We start from the raw sequence: 21,985 nt of genomic DNA, 5'->3' as shown, positions 1-21,985 counted from the left end.
TATATCTATATCTCTACATATCTCTGATTGGTTCTGTGTCTCTCGAGAACCCTGACTAATACAGATTCTGGTACACAGAGTGGGATCTGGAGAAACAAAATTTTAAGGCTTGGTTTTCTGAATTGATTCTGGGGTGTCTGGTATTAGCTGTTAAATTTGATTACATTTAAGACATTAATGACTGTTTCTAGTAGTAAATACAGCACTGCCAGTCAGTGATGCAAACTGTTTATAGTTATGTAAAACTTTTGCATTGGATACTCCCAATCAATCACTTATAATAAGAAAGGAGCTAAGTGAATCTGTATTTAACATTTTGAACAGCTTTTGAAAACTAAGAATATGATGATCTTGGTTGGTTATTCTTATGTCACAGGAAAACGTAATGAAGAGAAATGATCGAAACCATCATTGCAAAATTATAACTGAGACAGTTATAGAGATCTGGCCTAACCAACTCCATCTTGCTTCTACCCTCCAAGCTGTCCTTCTTCATTCCAGGGCACAGGCCAAACTAACTTTGGGAGGAACTTAGTTTATAGTTTAAAACAAAGATGATAGCAAACCTTTCCTAAAACAAACTTCCTCTTCCCTGAGGATTAGAATGCCTTTGTGGGACTAAGAAGTTAGTCAAAATATTGGAAGTTATGGTTTAGGTGTCATGCAGCTGGGGGCTACAAGATTCTGACCCTCCCCAAATTGCTCCTGGGGATAACATCACTATTGTAAAACCTACAATAAGTTCTTGAGATATTTTGCAGACCCTGTACCTGATGAATCAACTGGCACCACCCACATTAATAAACTGGCTCATCTGATCTTGTGGTTCCCACCCAGGAACTGACTCAGCATAAGAGGACAGCTTCAACTCCCAATGATTTCATTATCCACCAAACCAGTCAGCATTTCCGACTCACTGTTCATCACTCCTCCCATACCAAATTATTTTATTCTTAAAAACTCTGATCCCCAAATGCTTGGGGAGAATGATTTGAATAATGATAAAACTCTGGTCTCCCACACAGCAGGCTCTGCGTGAATTACTATTTCTCCATTGCAATTCCCTTGTCTTGATAAATTGGCTCTGTCTAGCAGCAGGCAAGATGAACCCATTGAGCATTTATATAATTAACTGAGAAATTTCAATAACCAGATTAAGAAATACATAAGTAGCCTAAGAGGTTCTAGATGGCCCTGAAGAAGGGCCCTTATCTCTAGCCTCAAGGTTGAAATTACTGAAAGTCAAATGCAGATCCTCATCCAGAAATTGGCTGAACTACAAATCATGTTGAGCTGCCAGACTCAAAGCTGTCTTTTATTAAAATGAAAGTATAACTTGAAAAAAAAAGGGGGTAGGGGGATTCTGAAAGTTAAGATAGGATGTGTGAAAAGACTCTAATAAAGCTGAGGACACTGACCCCCTAAATAATGATTTTTCTTTTCCGGAGGAAACTATCACTACATCCCCAGTGGAAATGGCCTCCTCACCCCCAGTGGAATGGACCTCCCCATGTCCATCACAAGTGGCCTCCCCAGCTCTAACAGAAGTGATTTCCTGACCTTCTGTAACAGCACAGCACCTTTTCCAACAGCACTGGTATTCACCTTTGTACTTCCTTCTAAGGGGATTAGCTCCACATGGTCCTGATACAATAGTAATGGCCTACCCTGAGGCAGTTGTTATATAAGACAATGATAGTTATCCTCAGGACCCATTGTCAGCATTCCTCTGTGCTTCTAGAGGTATAGCTAGACTGAATTTCATCTGGCGGGTCAGGTACAAATTATGACCACTGAGGAAGTGTGCAACACTTCAAAAAATAGTACCTGAGTTTTCTAATTTATGCAAGCAGAAATTCAAGTAACATATGTGAGAATGGATATGGGTGTGGGATAATGGTGAAAGTAACATAAATTTAGATCAGGCTCAACTTATTGACATAGGCCCATTAAGCAGATATTCAGCACGTAATGTTGCAGCTTGGGGAGTTTGAAGGGCCTCTGATAGGTTGTTTGGTTCATTAGCTGAACTATGGATCAAAGAACGGCCTACCATTAGTGTTTTGGAGCTGCGCACTCTGCAGAGCCTTTAAGGGCTGGGAACATGCAGGAGCACTGCCCCCTACTGAGTTGGCAGCGCAGGATCCCTTCACTACTGGGCACAGCTGCAGCCACGCAGCTGCTGCTCCGGACCAAGGCATGCCTGCACTCTTGGAGTCCAAGGAAGCCCCTGGCCCCTACAGGCTCTGAAAGTGCCTGCTCCCAGCACCCACTCCAGTGTGAAGCAAAGTTGTGGCTGAGTTCGGGCGCTGTCGTGACCTGGCCGGGTATGCACACATTCAGAGCAGCGCTGACATGCCAGCCTCCTGCTGCCTCAGCCCTCTGGAGTTTGGGTGCCGATGAGCATGGAAGGAAGGTGGGGGTCGGCGGCTGAGGGTGGCCCCGTGCGGGCTTGCAGGCACCCCTCAGAATGAACAGTCTGGGCTCTGTGGACAGCATATTGGTGGCGGGAGGTAGACAGGCTTCTGGGTGGAAAGTGGTGAGTTCCCAGTGAAACCCCACCTTCAAGTCAGCGTCAGCCTGAACCCTGCAGATTGGGTTGCCAGTTCCGGTGGAGTCTGTGGCCTAGAGTGAGAATATATGGTACTTTTTCCAGGCCTGTGCATGGCCGCCCATAGACCAATCGGCACTCACTTCCTCCTTTCTGAGTCCATAACAAGCCCATACTCAGACAGACTTCAGGACTACCAGCTGCAGGAAGGAGCTACCAACTTCCGGTCTCCTCGACTCTGGAACAACTTGTCTGAGGAAAGGAGCTATTCACTACAGGTCTCTTCTCCACTGAGAGCTGCACACTCATGGGGTAGACATGCCTGCAAAAAGGAACTACCCATTTTGGGTCTCCTGAGAGCTGTTCTATTGCTCAATGAAGCTCTTCTCCATCTTGCTCATCCTCCAGTTGTCCGTGTACCTCATTCTTTCTTGAAGTGGAAGAAAAACTCAGGACCTGTAGAATGGAAGACCTTCAAGAGCTGTAACACAAACAGGGCTGAAACCCTCCCCATGCTCTCCACATTGCAGGTGATGAGGATGGAAGAGCTGTGGCCCCTCTGGGATCCCAGACTTTGGGGCTCTCTGAGCCAGGGATGTGACATGCTGTAACACCCTCTTGGGGGCTCTGCAATTCCTGGTATCTCCAAGATTTGGGGTGTCACCATGTTCTCCATGTCCAGACTCTGATTTCCACAGTGGAAGCTACTAGTGGTATGTCTGGTCCAGTTACAACCTTGCACAGAGCTGGTGCTTGTGCCAGTTCTTGGAGCTGTCCATCCTGCTGCAGCTGGCATGCCTGGCTGTGCACAGTGGTCGACTCCTGCCCTTGCTCACTCACACACCCCTCACTGTGTTGTTCCTGGCCCACCCTTGGCAGGCATGGGATCTGGGCGGGTAATACAAGCTGAGTGTAGCCTGCTGGGCCGAGTGGACAGAATGAGCCCAGCAGGTGCAAACAGAACCCAAGCAGAGGCTTTAAGGACCGGCTGGTGAAGAGACACCCTAAAGATCCTGTGACAATATTGTTTATTCACTAAATGTTTCAAACTCTTTTTTTTTTAATTTTCTTTCTTTCTTTCTTTCTTTCTTTCTTTCTTTCTTTCTTTCTTTCTTTCTTTCTTTTCTTTCCTTTCTTTCTTTCTTTCTTTCTTTCTTTCTTTCTTTCTTTCTTTTCATTATACTTTAAGTTCTAGGGTACATGTGCATAACGTGCAGGTTTCTTACATATGTATACTTGTGCCATGTTGGTGTGCTGCACCCATCAACACGTCAGCACCCATCAATTCATCATTTATATCATGTATAACTCCCCAATGCAATCCCCCCTCCCCCCTCCCCATGATAGGCCCCAGTGTGTGATGTTCCCCTTCCCGAGTCCAAGTGATGTCATTGTTCAGTTCCCACCTATGAGTGAGAACATGCGGTGTTTGGTTTTCTGTTCTTGTGATAGTTTGCTAAGAATGATGGTTTCCAGCTGCATCCATGTCCCTACAAAGGACGCAAACTCATCCTTTTTTATGGCTGCATAGTATTCCATGGTGTATATGTGCCACATTTTGTTAATCCAGTCTGTCACAGATGGACATTTGGGTTGATTCCAAGTCTTTGCTATTGTGAATAGTGCCGCAATAAACATACGTGTGCATGTGTCTTTGTAGTAGAATAATTTATAATCCTTTGGGTATATACCCAGTAGTGGGATGGCTGGGTCATATGGTACATCTAGTTCTAGATCCTTGAGGAATTGCCATACTGTTTTCCATAATGGTTGAACTAGTTTACAATCCCACCAACAGTGAAAAAGTGTTCCTATTTCTCCACATCCTCTCCAACACCTGTTCTTTCCTGACTTTTTAATGATTGCCGTTCTAACTGGTGTGAGATGATATCTCATTGTGGTTTTGATTTGCATTTCTCTGATGGCCAGTGATGATGAGCATTTTTTCATGTGTCTGTTGGCTGTATGAATGTCTTCTTTTGAGAAATGTCTGTTCATATCCTTTGCCCACTTTTTGATGGGGTTGTTTGTTTTTTTCTTGTATATTTGTTTGAGTTCTTTGTAGATTCTGGATATTAGCCCTTTGTCAGATAAGTAGACTGCAAAAATTTTCTCCCATTCTGTAGGTTGCCTGTTCACTCTGATGGTAGTTTTTTTTGCTGTGCAGAAGCTCTTTAGTTTAATTAGATCCCATTTGTCAATTTTGGCTTTTGTTGCCGTTGCTTTTGGTGTTTTAGACATGAAGTCCTTGCCCATGCCTATGTCTTGAATGGTACTATCTAGGTTTTCTTCTAGGGTTTTATGGTATTAGGTCTAACATTAAGTCTCTAATCCATCTTGAATTATTTTTGTATAAGGAGTAAGGAAAGGATCCAGTTTCAACTTTCTACTTATGGCTAGTCAATTTTCCCAGCACCATTTACTAAATAGGGAATCCTTTCCCCATTTCTTGTTTCTCTCAGGTTTGTCAAAGATCAGATGGCTATAGATGTGTGGTATTATTTCTGAGGAGTCTGTTCTGTTCCATTGGTCTATATCTCTGTTTTGGTACCAGTACCATGCTGTTTTGGTTACTGTAGCCTTGTAGTATAGTTTGAAGTCAGGTAGCGTGATGCCTCCAGCTTTGTTTTGGGCTGAGACAATGGGGTTTTCTAAATATACAATCATGTCATCTGCAAGCAGGGACAATTTGACTTCTTCTTTTCCTAACTGAATACCCTTTATTTCTTTCTCTTGCCTGATTGCCCTAGCCAGAACTTCCAAGACTATGTTGAAAAGGAGTGGTGAGAGAGGGCATCCCCGTCTTGTGCCAGTTTTCAAAGGGAATTTTTCCAGTTTTTGCCCATTCAGTATGATATTGGCTGTGGGTTTCTCATAAATAGCTCTTATTATTTTGAGGTACGTTCCATCAGTACCGAATTTATTGAGCGTTTTTTAGCATGAAGGGCTGTTGAATTTTGCCAAAGGCCTTTTCTGCATCTATTGAGATAATCATGTGGTTCTTGTCTTTGGTTCTGTTTATATGCTGGATTACGTTTATTGATTTGTGAATGTTGAACCAGCCTTGCATCCCAGGGATGAAGCCCACTTGATCATGGTGGATAAGCCTTTTGATGTGCTGCTGAATCCAGTTTGCCAGTATTTTATTGAGGATTTTTGCATCGCTGTTCATCAGGGATATTGGTCTAAAATTCTCTTTTTTTGTTGTGTCTCTGCCAGGCTTTGGTATCAGGATGATGTTGGCCTCATAAAATGAGTTAGGGAGGATTCTCTCTTTTTCTATTGATTGGAATAGTTTCAGAAGGAATGGTACCAGCTCCTCCTTGTACCTCTGGTAGAATTCAGCTGTGAATCCATCTGGTCCTGGACTTTTTTTGGTGGGTAGGCTATTAATTGTTGCCTCAATTTCAGAGCCTGCTATTGGTCTATTCAGGGATTCAACTTCTTCTGGTTTGGTCTTGGAAGAGTGTAAGTGTCCAGGAAATTATCCATTTCTTCTAGATTTTCTAGTTGATTTGCGTAGCGGTGTTTATAGTATTCTCTGATGGTAGTTTGTATTTCTGTGGGGTCAGTGGTGATATCCCCTTTATTTTTTTTATTGCATCTATTTGATTCCTCTCTCTTTTCTTCCTTATTAGCCTTGCTAGCGGTCTGTGAATTTTGTTGATCTTTTCAAAAAACAAACTCCTGGATTCATTGATTTTTTGGAGGGTTTTTTGTGTCTCTATCTCCTTCAGTTCTGCTCTGATCTTAGTTATTTCTTGCCTTCTGCTAGCTTTTGAATGTGTTTGCTCTTGCCTCTGTAGTTCTTTTAATTGTGATGTTAGAGTGTCCATTTTAGATCTTTCCAGCCTTCTCTTGTGGGTATTTAGTGCTATAAATTTCCCTCTACACACTGCTTTAAATGTGTCCCAGAGATTCTGGTATGTTGTATCTTTGTTCTCATTGGTTTCAAAGAACATCTTTATTTCTGCTTTCACTTCGTTATGTACCCAGTAGTCATCAGGAGCAGGTTGTTCAGTTTCCGTGTAGTTGAGCGGTTTTGATTGAGTTTCTTAGTCCTGAGTTCTAGTTTGATTGTACTGTGGTCTGAGAGACAGTGGTTATAATTTCTGTTCTTGTACATTTGCTGAGGAGTGCTTTACTTCCAATTATGTGGTCAATTTGGAGTAAGTGCGATGTGGTGCTGAGAAGAATGTATATTCTGTTGACTTGGGGTGGAGAGTTCTATAGATGTCTATTAGGTCCGCTTGGTGCAGAGATGAGTTCAATTCCTGGATATCCTTGTTAACTTTCTGTCTCGTTGATCTGTCTAATGTTGACAGTGGAGTGTTGAAGTCTCCCATTATTATTGTATGGGAGTCTAAGTATCTTTGTAAGTCTCTAAGGACTTGCTTTATGAATCTGGGTACTCCTGTATTGGGTGCATATATATTTAGGAGAGTTAGCTCTTCCTGTTGAATTGATCCCTTACCATTATGTAATGACCTTCTTTGTCTCTTTTGATCTTGATGGTTAATGTCTGTTATCAGAGACTAGGATTGCAATCCCTGCTTTTTTTTTGTTCTCCATTTGCTTGGTAGGTCTTTCTGCATCCCTTTATTTTGAGCCTATGTATGTCTCTGCATGTGAGATGGGTCTCCTGAATACAGCAGACTGATGGATCTTGACTCTTTATCCAGTTTGCCAGTCTGTGTCTTTTAATTGGAGCATGTAGTCCATTTACATTTAAGGTTAATATTGTTCTGTGTGAACTTGATCCTGTATTATGATATTAACTGGTTATTTTGCTCGTTAGTTGATGCAGTTTCTTCCTAGCCTCGATGGTCTTTACATTTTGGCATGTTTTTGCAATGGGTGGTACCGGTTGTTCCTTTCCATGTTTAGTGCTTCCTTCAGGGTCTCTTGTAAGGCAGGCCTGGTGGTGACAAAATCTCTAAGCATTTGCTTCTCTGTAAAGGATTTTATTTCTCCTTCACTGATGAAACTTAGTTTGGCTGGATATGAAATTCTGGGTTGAAAATTCTTTTCTTTAAGAATGTTGAATATTGGCCCCCACTCTCTTCTGGCTTGTAGAGTTTCTGCTGAGAGATCTGCTGTTAGTCTGATGGGCTTTCCTTTGTGGGTAACCCAACCTTTCTCTCCGGCTGCCCTTAAGATTTTTTCCTTCATTTCAACTTTGGTGAATCTGGCAATTGTGTGTCTCGGAGTTGCTCTTCTGGAGGAGTATCTTTGTGGCGTTCTCTGTATTTCCTGAATTTGGATGTTGGCCTGCCCTACTAGGTTGGGGAAGTTCTCCTGGATGATATCCTGAAGAGTGTTTTCCAACTTGGTTCCATTTTCCCCCTCACTTTCAGGCACCCCAATCAGACGTAGATTTGGTCTTTTTACATAATCCCATACTTCTTGCAGGCTTTGTTCATTTCTTTTTCTTCTTTTTTCTTTTGGTTTCTCTTCTCGCTTCATTTCATTCATTTGATCCTCAATCGCTGATACTCTTTCTTCCAGTTGATCGAGTCGGTTACTGAAGCTTGTGCATTTGTCACGTATTTCTCGTGTCATGATTTTCATCTCTGTCATTTCGTTTATGACCTTCTCTGCATTAATTAGTCTAGCTGCCAATTCTTCCACTCTTTTTTCAAGATTTTTAGTTTTTTTGCGCTGGGTACGTAATTCCTCCTTTAGCTCTGAGAAGTTTGATGCACTGAAGCCTTCTTCTCTCATCTCATCAAAGTCATTCTCTGACCAGCTTTAATCCATTGCTTGCGATGTGCTGCACTCCTTTGCAGGGGGAGATGCGCTCTTATTTTTTGAATTTCCAGCTTTTCTGCCCTGCTTTTTCCCCATCTTTGTGGTTTTATCTGTCTCTGGTCTTTGATGATGGTGATGTACTGATGGGGTTTGGTATAGGTGTCCTTCCTGTTTGATAGTTTTCCTTCTGACAGTCAGGATCCTCAGCTGTAGGTCTGTTGGAGATTGCTTGAGGTCCACTCCAGACCCTGTTTGCCTGGGTATCAGCAGCAGAGGTTGCAGAAGATAGAATATTGCTGAACAGCGAGTGTACCTGTCTGATTCTTCCTTTGGAAGCTTCCTCTCAGGGGTGTACTCCACCGTGTGAGGTGTGGGGTGTCAGACTGCCCCTAGTGGGGGATGTCTCCCAGTTAGGCTACTCAGGGGTCAGGGACCCACTTGAGCAGGCAGTCTGTCCCTTCTCAGATCTCAACCTCCATGTTGGGAGATCCACTGCTCTCTTCAAAGCTGTCAGACAGAGTCGTTTCCATCTGCAGAGGTTCCTGCTGCTTTTGTTGTTGTTGTTGTTAACTGTGCCCTGTCCCCAGAGGTGGAGTCTACAGAGACAGGCAGGTTTCCTTGAGCTGCTGTGAGCTCCACCCAGTTCGAGCTTCCCAGCGGCTTTGTTTACCTACTTAAGCTTCAGCAATGGCGGGCGCCTCTCCCCCAGCCTCGCTGCTGCCTTGTGGTTAGATCGCAGACTGCTGTGTTAGCAATGAGGGAGGCTCCGTGGGTGTGGGACCGTCCCGGCCAGGTGTGGGATATATTCTCCTGGTGTGCCCGTTTGCTTAAAGCGCAGTATTGGTGTGAGAGTTACCCGATCTTCCAGGTGTTGTGTGTCTCAGTTCCCCTGGCTAGGAAAATGGATTCCCTTCCCACTTGCGCTTCCCAGGTGAGGCGATGCCTCCCCCAGCTTCAGCTCTCGCTGGTCGGGCTGCAGTAGCTGACCAGCACCGATTGTCCGGCACTCCCCAGTGAGATGACCCCAGTACCTCAGTTGAAAATGCAGAAATCACCAGTCTTTTGTGTCACTCACGCTGGGATTTGGAGACTGGAGCTGTTCCTATTTGGCCATCCCAAACTCTTAAACAGAAAAATGTACATGCAAGGTTACAATGAATACAAAGCTATAAATGTGCAAGATCATTAAATGAATGTAACTATCACAGATTTTAATTGAACCACTATCTAAGTTTGCTTTACTCTTTTATAGAGTTAATTGTACTTTGTTATGTAATTTTATTATTTATTTGAATGACTAGTCCTTAATTTTTACAAATCAAAAGTAAACAAAGCAAACCAAAACAAACCAAAAAAAGCCTACAACAATGCAGAATCTGATTTATTCCTGCTCCAGTCACAGATACTTGTTCTCAGTGTAAGGAGAGAGAGCTTTGTCTCTTGTCACAGAATTTTACTTGTTGCATAATGGGACGTTATATTTTGTCTCAAATATTAATTTTAATTCTGAGTCTCTTGTTTCCAATAAGAAAGGATTTGTATGTTTTTTAAGTTTACACGGCTGGGTAACTAAATTAGTCATATTTTGAAATAAACATATTATATTATATTACAAAATATATTTTACCTAATATCTAGTTTTATTTTAAATGTACATATTTCTTATTCATATTTTATTGCAGTTAGTAGAGCCACCTGTAATTTTCTTCTTTGATAAAATGAGGGAATGAATTTTCATAGTTGCTTTTTTAGAATATTTTGGCAATTCATCATTAGGGAATACATTACTGGAATCATCTTTTAATTACAGGTTGTATATGATGCATCACTTTCTGTGTATTTATCATACATGAACTGTAATGTTGATTCGCCTTGCTTGTTCTTGTGAATCCTACTTGTCAAAACTAACTGGCTCACTCATAAATTCTATTTAACTATTTTCTGCTTAAACAATACAAACAAGAAATTTATAAACCTTCCTTTTTACAAGAGAAGCAAAAATATACACAAAAATAATTTCCTACTTATTAAAATAAATAAACATAAATATTTATAAAATAAATACAATTAACATTTTTGTATATAACTGTCTTATGTCTATGCTTTTTATTGGAATTTGTAGAGTATCATTATGAATTAATGAGATTTTACAATGTTACTTTGTTTTGATTGGCTTCATTATTCTTATTATTTAAAGTTCCATGTATTACAACTTACCACAAAAACCGCCCCTTTAGCAGCCTACTTGATCTTACCATTGCTTTGTGCTTTTCTTCAGAGCATTTCTAGTTCTGGTTATAATGGTATATTTCAGACTCATTTTGACTTTGCTTGGTCCAACTTGTGGGACCAAGTACTCTCCAAGGATTCCTTGTTTTCTTAGTGGCAATTAGTTTAGGGACAAAAATCTGAAGACTAATGGTGCTCCTGAGTTTGATGGTGCACAGAAATGTGTTTGCAGTTACTATTTATTCATCTTAACATTGACAAAGCCAGAAAGTACATCTTTTAAAGTCATGAATTCACAATGAATTTTTCACAACTTGACAAGCTAAAGCTCCTTCTTTCTTGCACTATGTGGTTATATTTACATTTAAGATTTTTTTTTTTTATGCTGACACTAAGGGCTTCTGGGGTCAACCTAAGATGAGGTATGCATAGTAATGAGTAAAATAATAATAATTTAAAAAAAGAAGTTCAAATACAAAAATAGTATTTTTGGGGCCAGGCCCAGTGGCTCACGCCTATAATCTCAGTACTTTGGGAGGCTGAGGTGGGTAGATCGCAAGGTCAGGAGTTGAAGACAAGCCTGGCTAGAGATAGTGAAACCCCATCTCTACTAAAAATATAAAAATTAGTCGGGCGTGCTGGCACATGCCTGTAGTCCCAGCTACTCGGGAGGCTAAGGCAGGAGAATGGCTTGAACCTGGGAAGCGAAGGTTGCAGTGAGCAGAGGTCATGCCACTGCACTCCAGCTTGAGCCACAGAGTAAGACTTCATCTCAAAAAAAAAAAAAAAAAAAGAAAAGAAAAAGAAGAAAAATAGTATTTTTTAAATGTAAAGTAAAGGAGTATATGTTATTGTAGGGAAAAATTACATGAGATGCGGCTCATGAATTATGTAGGGGGATAACATATGGTCTTTTTGTCTATTTCAAAAATATTTGGATTTATTGGTTAGTTTTGAATATTTACATTTTTGTTTTAGTTTTGCTTTTGTTCTTGTACTTTTTCAAGTTAAATGATGATTGATGACTAAAATATTATTATTTTTAAATTACATTTTATTTGCTGAGACAGATTGAGGGTAAGTAGGTAGGTATGAATGGTTACTACATTAATAAAGTTAAGGGAATGTATTGACTTGCATTGCAGTGGTGGCAATGAGAATAAAAGCAATAGTTTCAAGAGATATTTAGAAGGGAGATACAAAGTGATTTTACATTTAATTGGACCTGTGGCCAGAAAAGGGGAAAAGAACAAATGTTAAGGATAAATACAATCTTCAAACCATGAACTGGGAAGGTTCTGATACATTTACTGAGATAGAAAACACTGGAAGAGGGTCAAGATGACAGACAAGGTTGTGAGTACAGTTCTAGACATAAGTTAAAGTGCCTGTGAGATATGTGCTTGAGGGTGACAACAGGCTCTTGATTTTTGTGTCTGAATCATAGCCAACGGAGGTGTGATCCTCAAAAGAGAAGGAATAATTCTTAGTATTAAATGCTACTGCAAATGATTGTAGATATGAACTAAATTAGATTAATTATGATATGAAGCTTTCTGGAGTTGACGGCAAAATTACCTTTTATAAATTATTGTAGACAGAGTTGAGTTTCCCTGGATTGAGAAATAACAGTATTCTCAAATTAGATATAATATGTGTAGAAGTTACTTGTGCTTGAAAAGAGATGTGGCAGAGTAGCTGTTAAAACTAGGAATGAAGGAAGTTCTTGTGCCTTTGTACTATTACATTTAGCAACCATGCGATATGCTTAAATTAGAAGTGTCATGCTTGAATATTTATATCAAGATACATTATAATTTAATTAGTGAAGACTTCTTGAAGAAACTAATTCCTTAAGAATAGGAAGGAACATAGGAAGGATATATATTATCAGAAGTGTGCAAAATTTTAAGAAAAAGGAATATGACAGGTAAAGACTGTAAACTATAGTGTTTATAAGAATCAGTATTATCTTATGTGTATTTGTATATATTTTGTAATTAGAATATAAGAAATGTCCTCATGAGATACTTGGAAGTATATAAATAGATTTAGAGTTTAAAAAATAAGCTGATTAATTCTATGTTTTAGATTATATTATTTCAATTTATATTGTTTATTTGTAAATACAGTATATTCAACTTTGTGTGAGTAACTTAAGAATAAAGATTTTCTTCAGTATATTTTCACTCACTTTCATAAATATAGTGTTGAAATGGCTATATATTTTAACAAGGGATATTCAGTATCTTTAACCGAAATCAGTTTTATTTCTTTTGCCAAAAGAAAGGGTGATAAAAGGATGAATTGCAGAAAAGGAGATGTCAGAAAAAAGACAGATGATCATCACCCACCAAACAAGCGGACGTTTTCTTGTCAACTTTTGTCTCTTCTGTCATAGAAATTCCTCTGAGGTTTCAGGCTTTCAAAAGACTTGACACAATATTTTAGAAGTGGCAAACACTATTGCAGAACACCGTATAAAAAACAAGGTTTTCTCTGTTTTTTTTGTTTGTTTGTTTGTTTTGCTTTTTGTTTCCAAATGTCTATATCTCATTATTAAATTTGTTTCACTCTAAATACAAAGATTATGGCTTGAGTTTTCTTTAGAATGGTAGCTTTCTTTAAAAGTAAAATGTGTCCTTTTCATCTAACTCTTTGAATATATCAGAGTTCTTGATTTATTGCAAAACACGTTTTAGTCCTTTTCCTCTTGTATGAATTTATTTTGGATTTCTTAAGTTTAACTAATGGTTGCTCAATTTATCTCATAAAATGAAAATGTGATAGGGAATTGAATAGGTGCCTAAAGAAAGGCTATTAGTACACTTCTTTGTTAAAATAATTTGGTTCTATTTAAAATATTTATTTGGTGCTCTCCATCAAAGATATTGTCTTGTTAAACATGTGCTTCTTCTATAATTATTTTGGAATTAAATCTTCACCTATTAATTTCCATTGTAAAAAAAAATTTAGTATAACATATATGTAGGAAAAAATTGTATTTTAATCAGATCAATTAAAACAAAAATATTTATATGAGTACATGATAATTTACTTACTTAATAGGCTGTCATTGAAAAACTTAAATAAATGTAATCTTTGTGACTGCCAAATCTTAAAACATTACTATTGTATAATCTGTATTTTATCATTTTGTAACTGGTAAAAGCTTTATCTTTCTTACCAAATTTTGAGCTCTTAAATTTTAGTTGGTAGAAAAGGGAGTTTGATTAAAGGAAGACACATGTGTCAGGAGTAAAGTAATTTCTGCACTAAATTCATATGAAAATGCCTGCAAAATAAGTATGTCGTGTGAAGTGTTCGAATAGGACTAGATATTTGAATAAGACTAGATAAAATATTTTAATATGGTATCTTGAAATCATGAGGAGTGTAGAATTGGAGAAAATATGTGAGTTTTGCAAGACAAAGGTGGGAGGTGGTGTTTATGGCTTAGGAAATTTAGTTCTAAATATCTCAAGTTCTAAAATTCTACTCTATTCAAAGCATCAAACCATCAACAAAATTCTAGCCTTATCAGAGAAGAAAATTTACAATACATTGCTTAGAGTTAGACAGGATAGGTGGACAAATTAAAATAAATTTAATTCCACATCGTGGAGTGGGGGGAGGGAGGAGGGATAGCATTAGGAGATACACCTAATGTCAATGACGAGTTAATGGGTACAGTGCACCAACATGGCACGTGTATACATATGTAACAAAACTGCACGTTGTGCACCTGTACCCTAGAACTTAAAGTATAATAATAATAATAATAAAATAAACTTAATTATTCAGTGAAGATGGATCAAGAACCTACTACATGGCAATCGCTTGACAAAGTCCTGAGTATTATTAAATTCATTCATTCTACAAGGTGTAGAGTGAGGGACAAAGGGAGAAAGAGTAAGTAGAGAAGGCACAAGGGCTGCATTATACTAGGTAACCAAAGACTCAAGCACAGTATAACAATTAGGCAGATAGAGTTATCAACATTTGCTTGCAGAAGCAAGCTACTTTATTCATTCAAAAATATTTATATTTTCATTTATTATTTATCAGGCATTGTACTAGAATAATAATTATTTTTATATTGGTTTCTGACTATATAGTGTTTTCAGTGCAGTAGTTGAGCCACACTTTGAACAAATAATCAGAATAAACAGTATGATTTCAATTGACACAGGTACTATAAAACAAAAATAAAAGTAATGACAGTTTATGTTGTTTGTGATGATTAATTTTATGCATTAACTTGACTGTGTCAAGGGGCGTGCAGATATTTGGCTACACATTATTTCTGGATGTGTTTGTGAGGCTATTTCTAGGTGAGACTAACACTTTGGATCAGCACATTTAGTAAAGCCCATTGCCCTCCCCAATGTGGTTTGGCCTCATCCAATCCATTGAGCACTGGAATTTACACCATTGACTCACTACTTATCAGGCCTTTGGACTTAGACTGAAATACGCCTTTGGTCCTCCTGGGCCTGCAGTTCGCAAACAGTAGATTATGAGAATTCTCAGCCTCATGATTGTGTGACCCAAACTCTCATAAATCTCTTCATATGAGTATATATGTATATATATATGTGCATGTATGAGAGTATCTCCTATTGTTTCTGTTTCTCTGGATGTTCCTGACTTAACGTTATTTAATTGACTTAGTACTTAAGTAAGAAAAAGGTATTTTTAATAAGGGGAGGTCATGAAATCCTCTTGGAAGAGGTGATATTTATATATGGATTTAAGAAAAGTAAAAGTATGTCATGAGCCAGGTGCGGTGGCTCACGCCTGTAATCCCAGCACTTTGGGAGATCAAAGTTGGGCAGATCACCTAAGGTCAGAAGTTTGCGACCAGCCTGGTCAACATGGTGAAACCCCGTCTCTACTAAAAATACAAAAATTAGCTGGGCATGGTGACATGCAGCTGTAATTCCAAGTGCTTGGGAAGCTGAGACAGGAGAGTCTCTTGAACAGGGGAGGCGGAGGTTTCAGTGAGCCGAGATCATGCCATTGCACTCTAGCCTGGGAGATAAGGCTGAAACTCCATCTCAAACAAACAAACAGACAAACAAACGAACAAACGTACAAACGTATGTCATGAAAAAATAAAACAGGACTAAGAATGACAGGAGTCAATGCCAATGGCGTTCTTGAGCCAGAGAAACAGGTGTTTTTGGAAATTCTACCCACAGTAATACACATAAGTGAGGAATTTAAATAATGTATGCAATAATCTAATTTATACTTTAGAAAGAATGATATAATATTCCAAATCAGAGACTGACAAACTTTTCTTTAGTAGACCAAATAGTACACATTTTCATTTGCTGACATTGCTCATAACTCTTCATCTCTGCTCTTGTGGAAAGAAATTAGTACAGCTAATATATCCATTAATTAGTAAAGGTGTCTCTATTTCATTTAACTTTATTTGCCGAACTTCTGGCTGTATGATAATGAGCAGATGGGCCTCAGTTTGCTGATTTTTTGGCCTAAATAATTCATCTAGGCCAAAGTGAAGGCAGAGAAAAGGGTTAATAAACTACTAGAGAAGACAGTTTCTCTAATAAGTAGTTGCATAGAACTAGGTGGAAAAGTAAGTCAGTTTTTAAAGATAACTGGCTACTATTTTTACTAGGCTGTTTTTAAACTACTTTCTACTATGCTATGTTCATTACGTTCTGTACTTGATTGAGAAGGTAGAAATTACATTGGTTTGGATGTAAAGGAAGTAAGGTAGAAAAAGAAAGCAAGAAAAACACTAAGGAATTTTGGAAAACATTAGATAACAATCAAGTGTTAAATGATAATATTTGTGAGCTCCTGGGATATATTATGATAAATAAAAATGAGAAGAAAGAATATCCATAAGAAATACAGTAGTGAGTCTGAAGGTTTTATGAGTTTTTATTGGACCTTAAAGGACAGTGGAAATTTATCATGTGATAACAGAGAAAGGCACTTTAGGTAAAGTTAATTACATAAATAAACATGTCCAGGTGGGAGAACGTCTGAGTGTAGGTGTGCATTTGTATGTGTTTGTGTGTCTGTGTGTGCAAGAGAGAAAGAAAGAGATTAAGAAGCTTTGTCTTTGGTTGCACTTCTTTTCATAGTTGCAACCCTTTTATTATAAAAAGGACGTTGACTACCTGAATGGCTAAGTACAAATGGTGTTTATGTTGAATAGCATGACCAAATATAGTTCAGTAAATTATTAAGCAATTACAGTACATTTAAGCATTCTAATAAATATTTATGGAAGCCTGCTTTTAAATTAGTCGTTTTTCTCATTATCAAAATACAGATAAAAATAAAGCACACAGTACTGGTCTCAGAAAGTTTGTAATACTATTTATTAGAAGTTTGAAAACCTTAAAGTGAAATGTGATAGCTCCTAAACTAGGGATATGAATAAAAAGTGATGTAAGCAATAAAAAGAAACAGAGTAATCCTGCTTTATATTTGGACAGAAGGAGGTAACTAGGTACGTTAATGATCAAGTTTGTGGTTGTGATTTAAAATTAAAAAGTAAATCTACAAATATCACTAAAGCAAAGTAAATGTATGCTGATAATGTGTACATAACTTTAAAATGCCATTTCTGCATAATATCAAATGTAACATTTTGGGATTAAAGATGTTTAATCATAAGTGTTTTCTTCATTCAAATACAGAATATTTTATTAGATTTTTATTAAAAATTGGCAAACAAATTGATCTTTCTATATACCTCCTTTTGAAGCTGTAGTAGATCTGAGTTGTTTTGTAGCTTCTGCTCTTTGTAGACAAATTTTCCCAGTCCAGATCTTACCTTTTATTACATTTTTCAGTTCTTTTTACACAATTCCAAGATATTGGATCATTTGCATGGTTGTGTATGTACATTTGGCCCTTAGATGACTTTGTTCCAGTACTATTTAAATGTAGATTTACATGTTCATGTGTTGGTAATTGTGTCTTGATATATATACTTGACAAAATAGAATGTGAATCTGTTAATAAAAACAAATAAAGATCCAACTCTCTCTTTCTCCTCTTCTCTCTAAAATAAAAACAAGAGGTAGCTCACCAAAAGCATAATTTTCCAGATTTATACCCCCTTAGTTGTGCTCTGTAATTATATTTGCTAGCTATAGTAGAGAGTCACTTCACATTTATGTCAATTAAATGGCATTAAAATCTTAACTTGATACCTCTGCTTGCACGTTATTAGATGATTTTCTCCTGATTCTTTAACCCTTTAGGAATTATTTTACTGGAGAAATGCCATTGTCTTTGAGCCAATTCTATCTAGTTCTTTCATCAAATAGAAAAATGTGATGGTCCACATAATTATGTCAGTACATACTTCAAAGCTTACACTATATTTCAATTCTATAGCTTGTATAATTGCTTTCAATCCTAAATTGCTTAAGGCCAGTTAAATGGACCATTTTTATAAATTTATGTTTTTCAATTAACCTTTCGTAAACTTTCAAATATCTAAATTTTCTTTTAGCATGCCTGATGATAGTAGGTCAGTGTAAGCTAATTATAAGTTATGTTTCAGAACAAATGTGTAAAACATGTATTTGCAAAAAATATCCATATACTTCAATGATAAATGGTATTAAATTGCTATCATGTTATATTCCATACATGTATGCATTGCCTCATTTATTAAAATACATATCTTTAATTGCTACAGTAATAGATGGAGGCACAATAGCAGCCTAAGCAAGAATATGCATTTGTAGTTTGACAAACTAATTTTCACCCAAATTCCGTTGCGATGCAAAGTAGCTATGTGACTTGAGTAAGCTATTAACCTTTTAAGTTTCAGGTTCTCACCAGTCACATTTTGTGTGTGTGGTACCTCCCAGGTGAGTATCAAGATTGGAATTGATAAATGTATCAAATCATAAACATTTACTTCTTTTAGCAATTTAAGGAGTGACATTTTCTTCTCTTCCTGTGCATTTGCCTAAGAAAACAAATGCTATATTTTCCCAAGCTTTATAATCCCTTCTACCATCTAACATGCTTATGTAATTTTAACCAAATCTGTAATTAGTATATATCTTCTGCTAAAAGAAACATAATTTAAATTAACATTTTATAAGTTCTGAAACATTTTAGTTTTCTTTAAACAATTCTCAAGTTGAATGATTTGACATTTTGATTTTGCCATTTTATATTTGCTTTCTCTCATTCACCTCAAATTGTAACCCCATAAAACTTATGAAAGCCTCAGCTCTTCTTATTCAAAATAAAAATTTAATACCAAACAAAATATGGAAACTTACAAAAATGAAGTTCCTAATGAATAAATAAATTTTTCATTTAACTATGTGGAAAATATGACCCTATATTTGCACTTTTCTCATAGCAATTTTATCTTTAAAAGTTTAGTACACTATTTTCAAACTGATAGGTTGTCAGAAACGTTGATGAGACTCAGACACTGAACTGAGTTCTCTGTTCACTATCAAAGTCTGATCATAAAAAATGTGATGATAAAAAATAAAATGTGGAACACAATTTTGAATAAAATTGATCTGTTGTGTTATAGTTCAGTAGGGTAACCTTACTTAACAATAATCTATTGTATATTTCAAAATAACTAGAAGATAATAATTTATTGTTCCCACCATACAGAAAAAAGAAAAATTTTAGGTGATAAATTATTTTGATTTGATCATTACACATTATTTGAATGTATCTAAATATCATATGTAGCCTGAAAATATGTGTTCATATTATATATCAATACAAATTTAAAAATTATAGTATAAAAACTTTTGTAAAATATATGAGAAATAAACATACTAGAATGTACAAATATTTAATATTACATTTTTATACTTGATTTGATCATTACACATTATTTGAATGTATCTAAATATCATATGTAGCCTCAAAATATATGTTCATATTATATATCAACACAAATTTTAAAATTATAGTATGAAAACTTTTATAAAATATATGAGCAATAAACATATTAGAATGTACAAATATTTAATATTAAATGTATGGCACTTACATAAAGGCATCTATGTGTCCCCTTGGTTAAGATGATAGAGTAAATCTAGAGCTAAATAATTCCTTATGAGAAAACTCAATAAGATCAACAATACAAAAGTGACTAGAAGGAATAAAAGATATTACAGCTGAGGCCAAGCGTGGTGGCTCATGCCTGTAATCCCAGCACTTTGGGAGGCCAAGGAGGGTGGATGACGAGGTCAAGAGATTGAGACCATCCTGGCCAGGGTAAGTTGAAAATATTGTAAATTGACATGATATTTTCAACTTGTGATGAGTTTATCGGGACATATCTGCATGTAAGTTCAGGAACATCTGTACTAAAAGGGAAGATACTTTATAGGACATGTACCACAAAAAGTGGAAAGTTAGAAGCCATCAGAATTTTGCTTATCACAATGTCTTTGGATTTTTACAGTCAACCTTCAACTAGTACACTACTTCACTTCTAAAATAAGAAAGTTATGCCAGTAAGCGAACTGTGTTATTAATGATATGCATTTTAATACTCCATATACTATAAGCCCCTAGTATATTATTTTGGTTTGAAACTGTCAGTTATATTTTGAAGATATTTAAGCAGTAAGAAAAATAAGTATATTATATATTCCCAGATATTTATCACTTCTGTTTTACCTGATTTGTTTGGGTAGATCAGATCCATCTGGGCACATTGTCTTTACTAACCTTGCTTGTAGTGTAGGTCTTCTCTTGATGAATTCTTTCAAGATTTGTATGTTAAAGAAACCTTACATTTGTATTTGAAATATATTATCTCTGGATATAGCATATGAGTGTGCCTTTGGCTTTGTATTGTTTTGTTTTCCTATCAATGTTTTAATATGTTGCTCCACTATTTTCAGGCTTGCATTGTTTCTGAGAATTCTTCTTTGATTCTTATCGTTGTTCTTTATTCTCTTTTATCATAAAGGTAATAGTTATGTTACTATGCCTTTTACTGTATATGTGATATGTCCTTATTACCTGGCTACTTTTTAAGATATTATGTTTATCATTATATTCAAGTAGTTCTATTATAATATGCTCGATAAATTTTGTTCATTTTATTTCTGCGTGTTCAGGTTTTATTAAAATTCTTGGATCTATAGGTTTGTAGTTTTTACTAATTTAGAAAATTATCACACACTGCTACATTAACCATATTGATGTCTCCCTTCCTTACTATCCTTCAAAGATTCCGATTATACTTAGGGTTTTTAAGTACATCTAGTATTTTGGTCTGTTTAAAATTGGCCCAGGGTACACTTACACTTTATTCGCTACCTTTAAATTATTATTTTTTTCTCTCCGTGTTCCAATTTATTACTTTCTCCTTCTATGTCTTCAAGTTCATTAGTTGTTTTCTGCAGTGTCTAATCTGCTGCCAATCCATTTCAGTCTGTCATCTCAAACATTCTATTTTTAATCCCCAGAATTTGAATTTGTGTATTAAAAATATCTTTTTTCCTTACTTAACTTCCTAAACCTATGCTTTCTTTGTCATTTTGAATGATTTAATATGATTATAGTGACTATTTTAATGTCTGTTTGTTAATTTTAGTACTTGTATCGTCTTGGGGTTCATTTTCATTTATTATTATTATTATTATTTTTATTTTTTTTTTTTTTGAGACGGAGTCTCGCTCTGTCGCCCGGACTGGAGTGCAGTGGCCAGATCTCAGCTCACTGCAAGCTCTGCCTCCTGGGTTTACGCCATTCTCCTGCCTCAGCCTCCCGAGTAGCTGGGACTACAGGCGCCAGCCACCTCGCCCGGCTAGTTTTTGTATTTTCAGTAGAGACGGGGTTTCAGCGTATTAGCCAGGATGGTCTCGATCTCCTGACCTCGTGATCCGCCCGTCTCGGCCTCCCAAAGTGCTGGGATTACAGGCTTGAGCCACTGTGCCCGGCTATTATTTTTTAAAATTCCTATTGTGGATTGTACTTTCAAGCTTCTTAGCATGTAGGCAATGTTTTATTGGGTACCAAACATTGTGAATTTTTCCTTGTTGGGTTATGGATATTTTTGTATCCTTATACATTTTCTTGAGTATGTTCTGGGACTCAGGCTACTTGGAAACAATTTGAAAAGCTTGACGTCTGCTTTTATGATTTGTTAGGCATGACCAGAATAGACTTTAATTCAGAGCATACAGTGACCAGGAACATGAAACTTAGATGTGCCTATTGATCCACTGGACCCATTTGAAATAGGATATTACTTATCTCCTAGACTCTGTAAGACACTCATATGTGGAGTATGTGTGGAGGTGGGGGAGTGTGTAATGGCATTTCCAATCCTCTGGTGTCTGTGAGAAAACAGAACTTGTAATCAAGACCCTTCATATATGTGGGAATTTCCTGTTCCTCACATAAATGGCTTTAAGTGCTCTGGGAAAGGATTGGGCAAGTATTTATATA

This window comes from Trachypithecus francoisi, unplaced genomic scaffold (assembly GCF_009764315.1).
Source record: "Trachypithecus francoisi isolate TF-2019V2 unplaced genomic scaffold, Tfra_2.0 Lachesis_group18, whole genome shotgun sequence".
Lineage (NCBI taxonomy): Eukaryota > Metazoa > Chordata > Mammalia > Primates > Cercopithecidae > Trachypithecus > Trachypithecus francoisi.
The sequence above is the reverse complement of the archived record's forward strand: the minus strand, read 5'-3'. Positions refer to the sequence as shown.